Source organism: Balaenoptera acutorostrata, chromosome 14 (genome assembly GCF_949987535.1).
Source record: "Balaenoptera acutorostrata chromosome 14, mBalAcu1.1, whole genome shotgun sequence".
In the NCBI taxonomy this organism is placed as follows: Eukaryota; Metazoa; Chordata; class Mammalia; order Artiodactyla; family Balaenopteridae; genus Balaenoptera; species Balaenoptera acutorostrata.
The window spans coordinates 82414497-82431140 of NC_080077.1; the positions used below are offsets into that span (position 1 = coordinate 82414497).

General features: G+C 35.0%; 1 pseudogene; it reads right to left on the reverse strand.

Moving 5' to 3' along the window:
• Positions 1–1502: 1502 nt before the first annotated feature.
• LOC103016455 (nucleolin-like) overlaps positions 1503–16644 on the reverse strand; it is an 89113-nt pseudogene continuing 73971 nt past the window's right edge.

A 16644-nucleotide genomic window follows, 5' to 3' on the forward strand; every position in this document is an offset into this window, starting at 1 on the left:
ATGTCTATTAGGCACATTAATAAAAAATAATCTTGAGGAAAACCTCTAATGGGATGATTACTTTTCCTTATTTTTGTCGTGCATTATATAACATCTGAAAATAAAATAATGGCTGGCTCTTGGATTTTTATTTATTCACAACAGAAGAAAATGTATAGCACAGATTAATATTATCAATAATTAATTAATTACAACAAACTATGAAAATATATAGTTTGTACCCTCTGACCAACATCTTCCCAATTCCTGCCCCGCTACCCTCAGCTCCTGGTATCCATTCTACTCTCTGTTTCTGTAAATTCAGCTTTTTGTAGATTCTACATTTAAGTAACATCATACAACTCTTTCTTTGTCTGACTTATCTTACTTAATGTAATGCCCTCAGGGTCCATCCATGTTGTCAAAAATAGCAGGCTTTTCTTCTTTCCCCTGGCTGAATAATATTCCATTGTACATATATGTGTGTGCGTGTATATATATATATGTATATATATATATATATACACGCACACACATATATATGTGTGTATACCATGTTTTCTTTATTCATTCATCTGTTGACTTATGTTGCTTTCATATTTTGACTATAGTGAATAATGCTGCAATAAACATGGGGGTGCAGATTCTTTTTTGATTTCCTGTTTTCATTTTTTTGGATATATGCCCAGAAGTGGAATTGCTGGATCATATGGTAGTTCTATTTTAAATTTTTGAGGAAATTTCATACTGTTTTCCATAGTGGTCAAAACAATTTACATTCCCACCAACAGTACAAAAGGCTTTTGGGTTTGTTTTTTGTTTTGTTTTATTTTGTTTTGTTTTGTTTTTACATCCTTGCCAACACTTTTTAATCTCTTCTCTTCTTCATAATAGCCGTTCTAACAGGTGTGAGGTGATATCTCATTATGGTTTTGATTTACATTTCCCTGATAATTAGTGATGTCAAGCATCTTTTCATGTACCTGTTGACCATTTGCATGTTTTATCCGAAGAACTTCTTATTCAGTTCCTCTGCCCACTTTTTAGTTAGATTGGTTTTCTGTTATTGTATGAGTTGTATGAGTTTTGGGACTTTTAATTTGTCCCAAAGTTGCTAAAGCAAAAATCATGATAAAACATTCTGCTTTCCTTTATAACCCCCCAACGCAAAAAAAAAAAAAAAAAAAAAAAACCCAAAAACAAACAAACAAAAAAACCAAAACCAAAAAATTCCGTAGGAAAAAAATGGTTTTGTACATGGGAGGAAACAATATAAATTCAAAACTTACAGATAAGGGTTAGCTCCATCACTCATCTCTTTAAAAAGTTTATACGAATATCTAGTGAACACCAACAGGATCATCTCCCTTGAAATGTTATCTATGCGGATTTCCAAGTAGACCACAGGGCTGTATACTGTCTTGGAATGTCCTCAGAAGGCTCTGTCACTGAGCAGGTAACAGAGTAAACACCCCAGAGTCTTTTCTTTCAACTGGAAGAGGGAAAGACGGGGATAGAAGAAACTATTCAAACTTCTTCTTCTTTCCTTATGGCTTGTGGTCTCCTCCTCCTCCTCTGCCTCCTTGGAAGCCTCCTCACCCTCCAAAGCCTCCCCAGCCTCTGCCACCAGATCCACCTCGGCCACCCCTGCCACCACCTTGGCCTCCAAAGCCACCTTCACCCTTAGGCTTGGCCCAGTCCAGATTAACTTTGTTTCCATCAATTTCACCATCTTCCATGGTCTCCTTGGCAGCTTTGGCATCTTCCTCGCTGTTGAAGTCTACAAAACCAAACCCCTTGGAGGATCCAGTCTCCCGTTTAGTGACTATACTTACATGAATGGAACCATCAAATGACTCCTTTAGTGTCTCTTCTGTAGTATCCTCAGACAGACCTTTGACAAACAGAGTTTTGGATGGCTGGATTCTTGCATTAGGTGATCCCCTGGGTTTTTGCAATTCCAGCCTGATTGCTCTGCCCTCAATTTCCATTTTATTACATGAATTTAAAGTTTCTTTAGCATCTTCAAATGAAGCAAATTCTATAAATGCATAGCCTTTAGATTTGCCATTTTGGTTCTGGGGCACTTTGATAAACGTTGCCTTCTCAAATGCTTCCTGAAGAGTTTCTTCTGTTGCACTATAGGAGAGGTTGCTCAAAACCAGGGTTTTTGATTCACCACTCCAAGTGCTATTCTCTCCACCTCTATAGTCTTGACTTTGACCTTTCTCTCTGGTATAGTACAGGGAAATGGATCGCCCATCTATCTCTGTTCCCTGCTTTTCTTCCAAGTTTTTCTCTGAATCAGCTTCTGTCTTAAATTCAATATAAGCACTCCCTTTACTCTTCCCATCCTTGCTGACTAATCTGATCTCTACAGCATCTTCAAACACTTCTTTTAATTCTTCCTGAGTAATTTTATAAGGCAGATTTTAGCCAAAAGTGTTCCCGCATCTCTATCTTTCTTATCGCCTTTTCCCTTTGGTTTTTCAAGTTTAATTTCATTGCCAAAGATTTTCAAACCAGTGAGTTCCAAGGCTTTTCCCAGGTCTTCAGCAGATTCAAAAGCCACATAGCCAAACTTCCTAGACACACCAATTCTGACATCAACAACTGCAAGATCATTTTTAGCAAAAAGGTCACTGATACCCGTTTTCAACTCAGGGGAAGATCTACTGAAGTTCAAGTTTCCAACAAAGAGATTGAAAGATGTAGTTGGTTCTGTGGCTTCCACTTTCTGTTTCTTGACTTCAGGAGCTGTTTTTGTTTGGCCATTTCCTTCTTTCGTTTTCCAGGTGCTTCTTTGACAGGTTCTTCCTCCTCTTCCTACTCTTCTTCCTCCTCCTCCTCCTCTTCTTCCTCCTCCTCGTCATCCTCGTCATCCTCCTCTTCATCTTCAGCAGTGCCCTTTGCCTTCGCAGGAGCAGCTTTTGCTGGAGCTTTCTTCCCTTTGGCTGGTGCAGTCTCCATAGCTTCTTCTTCAGATTTATCTTCGTCATTCTCATCGTCCTCATCGTCATCTTCATCTTCGTCATCCTCATCAACTGATGAGTCTTTATGTATTTTGGAAATTAACTCTTTATACAATATATTGTTTGCAAATATGTTCTTCCATTCCATAGGTTGCCTTTTCACACTGCTGATTGTTTCTGGCGATTTTTTGCTGTGCAGAAACTTTTTAGTTTGATGTAGTCCCACTTGTTGCTTTTTGTATTTTGTTGCTGGTGCTTTTGGTGTCATACCCTCAAAAATATTACCAAGATTAATAGGCTTTCCCCATATGTTTTCTTCTGAAACTTTTATGGTTTCTGGTCTTATTTTTAAGGGTTTAAAATATTTTGAGTTAATTTTTGTGAATGGTATAAGATAGGGATCCAGTTTCATTTTTCTGTATGTGGTTATCCAGTTTTCCCAACACCACTTATGAAGAGACTATCCTTTCCCCATTGAGTATTCTTGGCTCCCTTATTAAATATCAACTGACCTTATATGCAGGGGGTTTTATGGATTCTCTATTCTGTCTCATTGATCTATGTATCTGTTATTATGCCAGTACCATACTCTTTGCTCACTATAACTTTGTAGCACATTTAAAATCAGGAAGTGTGATACCTTCAGAATCATTCTTATTTCTCAGGATTGCTTTGGCTATTTGAGAGCTTTTGTAGCTTCACACAAATTTAAGGGTTTTTTTCTATTTCTGTGAAAAATGCCATTGGAATTTTGATAGGGATTACATTGAATCTATAGATGGCTTTGTGTAGTATGAACATTTTATTAATATAAATTCTTCTGATCCATAAACAAGGGATATCTTTCCATTTGTATCTTATTCAGTTTCTTTCATCAAAGTATTGTAGTTTTCATTGTACAAATCTTTCACTTCTTTAGTTAAATTTATTCCTAAGTGTGTTATGGCTTTTGATACTATTGTGAATGGAATTGTTTTCTTTATTTCTTTTTCAGATATTTAGCTGTTGATGTATAAAAACACAACTGATTTCTGTATGTTGGTTTTACAGCCTGCAGCTTTACTGAATTCATAGATTAGTTCCAACAGGTTTTCGGTTGAGTCTTTAGAATTTTCTATATATAAGATCATTATCACCTGCGTAATGAACAGTGAGTTTAAATGTGTCATCCTTTTTGCTTTATTAACTCATATTGCAATGGAAAATAAAAGTAATTTGAGTAAAATTAATTAAGCAATTTCTTATATCAGCCAACAATTCCATTACTAGGGACTGATCTGGCATTTAAATATTAGGCTAAAGAATTGATGTCATTGTGAAAATGGAATAGTCCACAGTAAATTTCAATATTGTGTTCTTAATGTCTTTAGTAGATCATGAAAGGAGTGTAAAAAAAGCAAAAATGCCTTTATCTTAATTTGTAGAAAATGGGAATCAATATAACTGACTTGATTTTGCATGAAGTTTCACCATCTAAATTTAAAATACTACTTTGATGGAAACTCTGAATCTTTATCTACATCTGGGGTCAATTCTAGGAAAAATAGCAGTTGGCTGATTCAATATTTCATGTCTAATCCTATCTCCTCTGGGCATCCCATCCATGCCTGATTGTTTTTCTAGGGACGATACATATTACAAGGAATAGAGCACGCTTTTTACAATCTAGAAAGACCTTAAAAATCCCGACTTTTGAGGGGGCTGATATGTAACTAACCTTGGGAAAGTTACCTTGTGAAACTCCTTATCTGTAAAGTAGTGGCATGGATAACCTCTTAGGTTTGTTTTAATAAATAAATATTACAGAAATGTTATTGTGTGTGTGTCAGATATACAATAAATGTTAACATTTCTCTACCTTGGGTAATATTAAATTACCTACTGGACTTTTCATATTTCATGTAGTTATTTTTCCTCCAAATAAACACAGTTGGGATAGGCTTGATAGAGTCAATATAGAAAAATAAAAATTTTTTTAATATATAAACTTTTTTCTTCACTATATTTATTAAATAGTCATGGTGGGTAGAAAAGATAAATCTATTTTATTTATGTTGTAGGAAAACACATATCTAGAGTTTCTGTAGATAACCTTTAAAAATACTAGACTTTGTGCAGAAATTTGCTTTTATTTTCCTTCTCCCTAGATCGTTCCTATAATTTCAAAACTAAAATTTTATTTGAATTTAATCCAAAATGTATCAAAACAATGACCAGTTAAAAGATTTATAATTAGATAATCATGTCAATTATATTTATTTCTATATTGGTCACTTCTGAAATAAATATTTCAGTCTTTTCCACCACACCTTTAAAATCCTTCCTTTACTGATGGCAAATCCTATAAACAGGAGTTATGAAATGGATAATCAATGAATTCCAAGTCTACAGGAGCCAGAGAAATATAAGGAGAGGGGAAGGGAAAGAAAAGGAAGGAAAAAAGGGAGGGAAAGGAGGGAGAGAGGGGAAGAGAGAGGATGAGGAAGAGACAGAGTGAGAAAAGGGGTGGGGGCAAATACAGAGTGTGAAGCCATGTCCAGTAGTAAGTACTTGCTATCAAGCTTTACACCATGTATTTTATTTTATTCTTAATTAATTAATTAATTTAGTTAGTTTTGGCTGCGTTGGGTCTTCATTGCTGCGTGCGGGTTTTCTCTAGTTGCGGCGAGTGAGGGTTACTCTTCATTGCAGTGCACAGGCTTATCATTGTGGTGGCTTCTCTTGTTGTGGAGCAGGGGCTCTAGGTGCGTGGGCTTCAGTAGTTGTGGCACGTGGGCTCAGCAGTTGTGGCTTGCAGTCTCTAGAGCGCAGGCTCAGTAGTTGTGACGCATGGACTTCGTTGCTCCACGGCATGTGGAATCTTCCCAGACCAGGGCTCGAACCTGTGTCCCCTGTATTGGCAGATGGATTCTTAACCACTGCGCCATCAGGGAAGTCCCCCATAATATATTTAAGAAAGCAATTTTTTGGTCTGATATTTGAGAAAGACTCTTTGAAATCTAAGGCAATTGCAGATAGAGAATAAAAGTTCTCTGTAGTTTTCCTTTAACACCCAGACTTTATAGCAGGTCTCTAGTCAAGGAGTGTCCTCTCACAGAGACCTCCAAATATCCCACTAAACCACAACAACCTCACTCTCTCTGCCCAACTCCTTACAGTACTTGTTTCTCTATGCAGCACGGAGCACTGCCTGAAACAACTATGTATGGATTTTGTTTTCTGTCTCCTGCTCTATAAATTCTTATGGGTACAAGGGTTTTGTCATTCCTTTTGCATTGCATTCCAATGCCTAGAGTAGTGCTTGATACATAATAGGGACTTGGTAAAAATTTAGTGAATAAATGAGTATAAGAAAGTGACTTTAGCACAGTCCGGGGAAGAGGAAAAATAGGGTGAGACACAGAGCAGGGAATCATCCAAACTAAGAAGAGTAAAGAAGCAGCAAAGTTGCAGTCATTCCAGGACACAAAACAAAACAAAACAAACACCTCAGCTTTATATTGAAATAAAAGTTTTACCAATTTCTAGAGAGGATGAATTATAAATTCATATCAGAACCCCACCATCAGGTTTTTAAAATGTGTTTTGCTATTTGTAATTATGCTTAAAACACTATGGTAATTAACATATAGTTATTCATCTACGAAGTGGATCAGCCATTTCTTTTTTTTTTTCTTTTCCAGCTTTATTGAGATATAATTGACATACAGTATTGTGAGTTTAAGATGTACAACGTGTTGACTTGATACACATATATATTGCAAAATAATTACCACCATAGCATTAGTTAATATTTACATCACATCATATAACTACCGTTCCCTTTTGTGGTAAGAATATTAAATTATATTAATAATTGCTGTCTTAGCAACTTTCAAGAACATAATACAGTATTATTAATTATAATCACTATGCTGTACATTAGATCCCCAGAACTTATTCAGCTTATATCTGGATGTTTGTATGCTGATCAACAATTACCCTTTTTCCCCACCTTCCATCCCCTGGTAACCACCATTCCAGTCTCATATCTATTCGTTCAGCTTTTTTAGGTTCCACATATAAGTGATACCATGCAATATTTGCCTTTCTCAGTCAGCCATTTCTAATGAATGTATTCTGTTGTATTTATAAAGAGTTGTATTAAATCACTCATTCAGACATTGCTTTAAATGCATGTTTGAACGTGACCAAGACTTAACAACTGTAGCCATGCTGTTGGTGCCCAGAGCTGACAGATGTTTAAAACTGGTGCATTAGCAATACTTCCAATGGTGCAAACCAACACAGTGATAGTTTTGCCAGCTGACTGTGAATACCAACTTGGTGGGTCACAGAAAAAGAGTTGTTACTATACCTTTCCCTTCATAACCAAAAGTTGTAACAGAAACTGATATCAGAACCTTCTTCCAGAAGACAAAACAAAGGAGAAGAGAAACAGATCTTTGATCTTTCTTAAGCTCTAACTATGTACCAGGCATGGATTTAAATCCTCAAAATAACCATATGTAATTCTTATTAAGGTTGAGGAGATAGGCTTAGAAATTTTAAATGCTAATCCAGGTTCACATAGAGTGATGAATCTGGGATTTAAACCCAAATACCTTTGAAAGATCAGCTACAAAACTCACTCTTCACAATATACTTATCCAAAGTACATACACTTCATTTTAAATATTCCACAACTCATTCTGTAAGAGTAATCATTTCTATTGCATAATTATTTTTCTCATCTCAAGTATATGGATGCCTTTGTTTCTTCAAAGGACAAATCTACTTCAAAAAAACACTGGGCAAATTTTTAAAATTCAAAAACTAAATTCAAAATATTATTCCTTGTCAATAGGTTCATTGTAGAATCTGGCACTAAAATCAGTTCTAGATCAACTTTTCATACAGTTGATACAGAGACCTAAATAAAATTATTTCATTGAATAAAAAGTAATACACAAAAGGGAATTTAAAGAGTTATTTGCCTACATGAAGATTTTAAGTACATTATATATTTTCTAGTATAAGCACAATTTTAAACAACATCAAGTAATCTACAGCTTCCCAATTGCAAGCTATTTCCCAAAATGAGCTTCTATTTTCTCAAAATAACAATAGTATTGATTAATTATTGAATTGTTGTTTAAACTGAACGTCTTAACAAGACCAATATATCTTCATAAAATGCCATCTATTTCTCTGTATTTCCTTAAAATACATTTTTTTAAAAGGCTAGAAAACTTAGCAAGTAGAGAAAAGGTTCTTGAGACTTGGGTGGTTCCCAGTCCTTAGTGACATAGTTCAGTGAAAAGACCACTGAAACAGGAAATTTCTTTTTAAAAAAAGGAGGAGGGGAATATTGGCTCTGACAGCAAGTACTGTCTTTGGTAAGCCATCTGATTAGTCTAAGTCTCAATTTCCCCCCTCACTATAATGGATCAAACAAACACCTGTGTTGCTTTCTTCATCTGGATGCCAGTATTCAACTTCTTCCCAATTCCTCCTTTTCCTACATAGAAAATTCTAACCAATAAAGTCTGACTGAAATGCCCCCTTTTGTTTCTGTAGCATTCGTTCAACCTCACCTCTATCCCGTGAACTAAATTAACTACTGTAGAACAATGGCACTTCATACATTCTACTCTCAACATAGAATAGAATAGAATAGAATAGAATTTTTTACATTTATTCCTTGATAGATATAAGCTCCCTGAAGAAAACTAAAAAAAAAAAAAAAAAAAGCCCCACTATATTTTATATAATTTAATATACTTTCACAGTCTCTAAGTACAAAAGAAGTACTAATATTAATTATAGACTGGTAGTAATAATAGTAATAGCCAGATGCTAAAAACAATAGTAAAATTACATCATATCACCATCCTTCTTTTTCCTTTTTCTTGGAGGAATTCATTCCCTTTCTAAATGTTAGTGGTTCTCAGTAGGTCAGTGGCTGTGCCTTACAGCCTCATAAATAGGAGGAATTTTTTAATACTCTTACCAGGTCTCTGAGCAGACCTGTTAAATTAGAATCTTTTTTGTTTGTTTGTTTTCCTTTTGGAAGTGGGTGGGGGAGCAGGCTCTGCTGTTTACAAAGCTTTCCAGGTCTTGGGAACACAAAGCCAGAACAGAAGACCATTGATGATATGGAAGTGCCAAATCATAGACCTGGTTTGAGAAAGGGTTAGAACAGACAGGTTACAGCAAAGGAATAGCTGCTTACATGTGGTTTAACTTTTGGATTAGTTAATTGGGCATAATGTTTATGAAAACAAAAAGGATAATTTCAAATTTTAAATGATTATACCATAATTTGTATACTTCTACCTATGTTTGGGGACAGAATAAGTCAATCAGTTCTCCCACCTTTTGACTTATGTGAGCTCGTCCAGTTAACGTTCAGTTGAATTCTTCCAATGAACACTTCAATGAGACATTTTCTCCTCTCACTAATTCCAATAAATGTTTCCTTAATACTGGCAGATTTTTACAATAAAAAACAAAGCAAAAAGTGCAAAACAAACATTTTAAATTTATTTTATTTGTGGTTTCATATGGATCACGAGTCCTCCCTTCCTTTGTCCTCTCTGCCTTTAGAAATTTGGATACAATTTGTTTCCAATAACAGAATAAAAAAAACAAAATAAAACAAAAAAGCAAACCAAAACAAACATGTTTTCCCGAATTGTGTTGATTAAATCCGTGGAGCACAGACAACCCTGGTTTCATTTTTGAAGCATTGGGCATCATCAGGAGCAACATTTCTCTTAAGGAGATGGGATGAGGCAGGAACCTCAGGCATAGTCACTAGTTTCCCTGAGACCTATGACCTGCTAGCTCAGAATTGACTGTGCTCTTTCCTTTGGGTCTAATACTATCCCTGATAGGCTTTTATTATCACATTGACAATATTTTCATTTTTTTTTCACACTTGTTTAAAGACGTGTCTCCCTCTATTATGGTACTAACTTTCTGAGGAAAAGAACACATAACAAGCACCTGGCACACAGCCTAGCACGTGGGATCCCATACCTGTTGCACTCCAGAGTACATAAATAAAGGAAGAAAACTCAGATGTTTTTTCTTCATTGTTCTTTCCAGGAATCACTTCTCTTGAACTCATTTAACACATTTTCAGGCTTGTAATTAAGATCAACTGGCTAAATGCAATTCTGCTTAATTATACATTTTCCTCCTTTTTGACTTTATTTTCTTAATATAAGATTCCACAACTTGGATGGGAATAATTTGATTCCTTTTCATAGTGTAAAGGTTTTATAGTCTATTCAGTATCCCATTCTTAATCTAATTATTTTTGCATTATTTCAAGGAAAATAAATATAGGCATCCAAGCCAGAAAAATACAAAATATTAGTTGGAAAAAAAAAAAAGCTGCTTCTTATTTACTTCTTATTACATAAAAAATTGAAACAGATAGATGAATGACTGAGGAGTTTTGAGTAAAAATGTTTATAAACCAGTATTTTTTTAACCCAGAAATTGTGTTTTTCTAATTTTTGAAGAAAATGATAAACATTCTCAGATATATAAGAATTAAGGAAATCTTCTACCAGTGGGCCCAAGTTGAAGATGTTTCTTAAATATATACTGAACTCTAAAACTGCTTAATTATGAAATTAAAACTAAATTGGTTCTGTGAATTTAATTATAAAATTATTCAATTATTTTTGAAAAATTGCAAGAGAAGACATAAATTGCAAAACCCAATAATTAAAAACTTCATTTCGGATGTGGGATTATACTAACAAGAGCAGGAAAAACAAATGAGAAATGCAAGTGATAACATTCTCAAGTGATAAATGAAATAAGAATCAGCTAATAATCGAAAGATTAGTACAATACTTTTTTCAAACACTTAAGGGTAACAAAGAATAGAAACAGGACAATTTCTTTTACATTACTATTGGAAAACTTTAAAAGAGAAAGATAAAACTTAGCTTATAACATAAAAGAGACAAAACACAGGGAACAAAAAAGGAGTATAAAAATTATGAATAAATTGATTTCAGTAAAAATTGATATATCTGTTACCACAATGTATACAAATGTTTTAATTCCTCTATCAAAAGACGAGGACTCTTAGATTGAGCTCCCCAACAAAAAAACTTTTCTAACCATGTGTTTTTTAAAACAGACAATCTAAAATAAGTTTTTTGGAATGTTTCAAAGTAAAATATTCTGAAAATATATTTGAAGAAAATACAAAGTAAAGTAGGAATCTCAAAAGGAGTAGCTGGTCAAGTAGGATTCAGGTGAAATAAGCAAGGATGAGTTTTTTTTACTTTTTATATTATTTTATATAAAATCTATAACTATGTCTACAACAGTGATCAAATTTTATGGATAATGTAGCATTAAAATTGAACAACAACAAATTTTAAATATTTAGAAATACAAGAAATACAGTAGAAACAATGTAGCAGTACACAGAACAAGTAGGTAAAAATAAATTAGAATATAAAAGACTAATTATATGGAAATTAAATTTTCAAAAATAAGAAAATATTACATAAAGAACTTTTGGAGGAAATAGGAAATTATGCTGCAATTATAGGATATTTAGAAAATAATTATTAAAAAACAATTTATATAAGAAGCAGAATATATGGTCAAAGATTTTCCCAAAAGCAAATTCATAGCCTTAAGTGTTTTTGTTATTAAAAATCCTAGGATCTAGATAATATATAAAAGCTAGATAATATATCTAGGAGATAAGTATATATATATATATACACATATATAACATATAAAACAGAAAATATAAGAAAGAAAAGAAGGAATGAATAGAAGGAATTTCAAAATCACGTTCCAAATAAGTATATTTTGGTTAATATAGAAGTAAAGTACTATCAAGTTTTAGAGTGTTGTATATACAAGGCAATTCTCTTATTTTTCAATATACTATATTAGAGCTGTAAGAAGCTTCAAAATCATTCCAATAATGTTTTATTATTAGTTGTCCCTAAGTAAAAAAAACTATGTCATAAAACTTAATAAAGACAGCAAATGGAATTATGAACTTTAAAAAATTGAATATAACCTTTGAGATAATTGAAAATACTACTGTACTTCCATTTCCAATCATAAACACAATTGACTTTTTCAGTGCTTACTCTCAGGTTACCAAACCTTGCTATGCAACATGCTGAATAGAATCTGCCACACACTGAATTGCTTATTCAACCATGAGTAGATCTGGACTCTGGGGGTTTTGTATCCAGTATTTTACCACTACGGAGCCAAAACAGCAATAATAAACTGAGTTTTGACCTAATGTGGCAAAAATATAGGACTATATAAAATCTAGAACTGACTTGGGATGACCAGAAAAAAAAAATCTGATCATTCAGAAAACATGCTTTGACATACACTGTAGCACAGGTTTCAAGATTTGTCCTGTAATTCCACAATGAATTCCCTAGCTTTTTAAGTACATTTTGTTGTGAAACTGCTGGATCATATGGCAGTTTTATTTTTAAGTTTTGGGGGAATCTTCATCTTGTTTTCCATAGAGGCTGCACAAATTTACAATCCAACCAACAGCGCATGAGTGTTCCCTCTTCTTCACATTCCTGCCAACACTTGTCTTTTCTTGTTTTTTTTGATGATAGCTATTCTGACTTGGTATGAGGTGATACAGCAGTGTGGTTTTCCTTTGCATTTCCCTGATGATTAGTGATGTTGAGCATCTTTTCCTATGCCTGTTGGCCATCTATATGTCTTCTCTGGAAAAATGTCTTTTCATGTTCTCAGCCCATTTTTTAATCGGCTTGTTTGATTTTTTGATGTTGCATTGTATGAGTTCACCTGAAGAAAACAAAAACAAAAATTTGAAAAGATATATGCACTCTGATGTTCACTGCAGCATTACATACAGTGGCCAGGAGATAGAAACAACTTGAGTGACCATCAGTAGATGAATGGATAAAGAAGAAATGTTATTGCTTGGAAATATAATGGAATAATACTCAGCCATAAAAAATAAAATCTTGCCACTTAAGACAAATGGATGGATCTAGAGGATATTATGCTAAGTGAAATAAATCAGAAAGACAAATGCCATATGATCTCACTTATATGTGGAATTTAGAAAACAAAACAAACCAACAAACAAAACAACACAAAAACAGACTCATAGAAACAGAAAACAAATGGGTGCTTCCCAGAGGAGAGTGAGGTGGGGAGATGGGTGAAATAAGTGGAGGGGATTAAGAAGTACAAACCTCCAGTTCTAAAATAAATAACCCACTGGGATGTAACATAGAGCATAAGGAATATGGTCGATAACAATGTAATAACTTTGTATAGAGACAGATGGTTACTAGAGTTATCATGGTGATCATTTCATAATGTAAGTGTCAAATCACCGTACAATACAATTAAAACTAATATAATATTGTATGTCAATTATATTCCAATAAAAATAAATAAATAAATGTGTTATGTTCTAACCCTCTTTAAAACATCTGATTTTGAGTTTTAATTTCTAAATTTTAACTTCATTAATGAAGAAATACTAAACAACTGAATGCAGATATCCGGGGATTCTTATACATTCCATGTTTTCCATCCATGAGGCTTTTTGGTTTCCCCAGGTTCCATAAGTCATATATAATATGTGAGGGAAGTATGCAGATGCCAAACCTCTGTCTGCAGAGACAACTTTTTCAGGAGATGGAAACAGAGACAGAGTGTGCTAAAAGGTTTCCAGGCCTGGAAGTCCAAGGAGTTGGGTTGAAATTCGACCTCTGTAGAATTGAAACCACGGGGTAATATTTAAAAGAAAAATGTGGGCTTTAAATAACATTTCACATGCTGACTATAGAACATGGAAACAACTTCTGGGTGTCCAGGATATCTGAAGTCTTTAACAAACGGTAACTCACAAATCAAGTCAGACATGGGACCAAGAATAAAAATACGACACTGCATTGTTATGGAAGGGGGTGAAGTTTTCTTAAGTCTTTAATCTCTTGGAATAGGTTTATTTTTTTAAGTTTTATAAACATACACACCATAAGCACAAAATATTACTCAGTTTTTTTTTCCTCCAAAGTGAGGTCTTTTTATGTTTCAAGGACATAAATAAGAGATTTCTTTAAAAAAACTTTTAAAACTCATGTTCTGAATAAGTACATTTTGCTTCATATAGCAGTAAAGAGCTATCAGGTTTTAGAGTGTCGTGTATACAAGGCAACTCTCTTATATTCAGCCTTATTTTAACTCACCTCCCTCATTATTCTGTCCCACTTGTAAAGACCAAATTTCACAGCTCCAGTAAATTTAATTATGCTGCCAAAAGCACAACTCCTCTACTCTTCTATTAAATTCTATTTGTATTTAAAGATATAGAAAATTAGAGCTGAAAGCAACTATAAAATCATCCATATAAATGTTTTATCATCCTTTGCCCTAAGTGCTACCAGCACAGATGAATAATAGAGCAGGAAAAAAATGAAAAGAGTTGATTAAAAAGTTGATCAAAAATAACATTGATTTTCCTTTTGCTTTGCTCACTGGTGCTGCACATTTGTTGGAGAGTTGAACCTCTTTCTTGCTGAGTCTCTGGCTCAGTGGGGAAGGTGAATGCAAAGTCTCAGAACTAGAATGCCTCCACATTCCTACTTGGCCTCTTGATTCACTGGTCATTGCCTAAAGCAACCAATCTCAATATTGTATGGGGCTCACCCGTTAGAGAATCTGCTGCAGACAGCCTTACTGCCATCTGCAGGTGAGATGCAGCAGCTTCACCCTGGGCTCTTGACGTCCCACCAAACCTCCTCAGTTACCTGGTTTTTCTCTGTTTTAATTACAACCCCCTAGCCCTGGCACTCTGATTAATCCAAAGGAAATGATCGTGGAATGTTATGCACTGAATGCTTGTGTCCCCCCAAAATGCATATGTTGAAGCCCTAACCCCCCAACGTGATGACACATGGAAATCTGGCCTTTGGGAGGTAATTAGTTTAAATGAGGTTACGATGGTGGGGCCCCAATGATGGGATTGGTGCCCTTACAAGAAGAGGAAGAGAGACCAGCTCTCTCTCTCTCTCTCTATCTCTATCTCTGTCTCTATCTATCTCTCTACCAAAAGAGACACTGCAGGAAGGGGCCATTTGTAAATCAGAAAGAGAGCTCTCATCAGGAATGAAATCTGCCAGCACCTTGATCTTGGACTTCCCAGCCTCCATAACTGTAAGAAATATATGTCTCATTGTTTAAGCCACTCGGTATGTTACATTTTGTTCTAGCAGCCTGAACTAAGACAGAACAGGCCTAGTGCCAGACGAGAGCACTTTCCCTCATCCAGCTTGGACACCCTAAATGTCTCTTTCAGTCAATGCCTTGAATACTCAGGGATGACCCTCATTCTCCCGAGGACTATTAGGTGGGGGCTGGCTGTCATCATCCACATGCCCAGCCCATTACTCTTCCTAACCAAACCCCTCTAATCAGGAATGATAGACATGAGCGTTTATATGATACACAAACCAAGAAGATGAAAATAAGTCATAAGTTGCTACTTCTGTTAGTATGGGGTATAACAGAATCATGGAGCTATAAAGCTGAGCTGTAGCTTGGAGATCACCTTTGCTGCAACACCTTTATTCCATAACAGAAGAAAGTAAATCTCAAAAAGGCTGATAGCTTGCCTAAATTCACGTCGTCAGGGTAGAAATAGGCACAGGAATAATACTCTGTCAATCTGTTTTGTTCAGTTCATTTTATGTTTTAAACAACAATTTTTATTGTAGAAAACGTCAATAAAAAGTATTAGTTCAATTTTTTCAATTGCACACGCATGCATACACCCTGGTCTGTTTTCTAAGGGTTTGGAAACATTGATGTCACCTTGCATGCTTAATATTTTGCCACATGCTGCGATTACAGCATGACAAATCAAAGCCATAATAGTAACCATCGCTTCTTGCTCTTCCAGTTTAAGTTGTCATCCCAAAACCAAAAGTCTTCCATACCAATTGAAGCAAAAATCAGGCAGACACGTTTATTATGCGTTTGGGGATGGAGAGACAAACAAGGCAAGTCATGCCTTAAGCAAAACACAGCCCATGTGGAGAGACTGACAGCTGCACAAAGTCTGTCAGAAGGAAATATATGGGGATCATCTCTAAGGTGCTATAATCAGAAACCAAAGTCTCACAATGGAACGAAAGATGTAGGATAATTTCTTTGGGGAAGAATCAAGGAAGATTTCATGCCAGAGGTTTCAAATGGTCATTAGAAATTAGGGGAATAAAAGCAGAAGAAGGCATAAGAAAATGAAAGAAATGCTCTGAGAAAGAAGTGCCTAGAGGTGGTCAGTGAGAGAACTTTTCCAGTGAGCACTGACCAGGTAAACGTTGCAGAGGGTAATGGAGAATGGGTGAGGTGGTAGTCAGGTCAAGAGTTGGGAAGGCAGGTCAGAGCCAGCCAGATCATGGAGGGCTTATAACTGCATGCTAAGAAGTTCATTTTAATTTAGTAAACAGGAGAGCCAAGAAAAATGATTCTTAGCAGAGAAACGATCAGGTCTCCATTCATTACAAAATGACAACAACAAAAGCAAACAAATAATAATAACAATAAGCGATTTGTTGATAGTCTCCCTGCTCTTTGTTTAGACATTCATAATCTGAGAAATCCTGTTTATCACCAGTTATCGGGGAAACCTTATCACCAG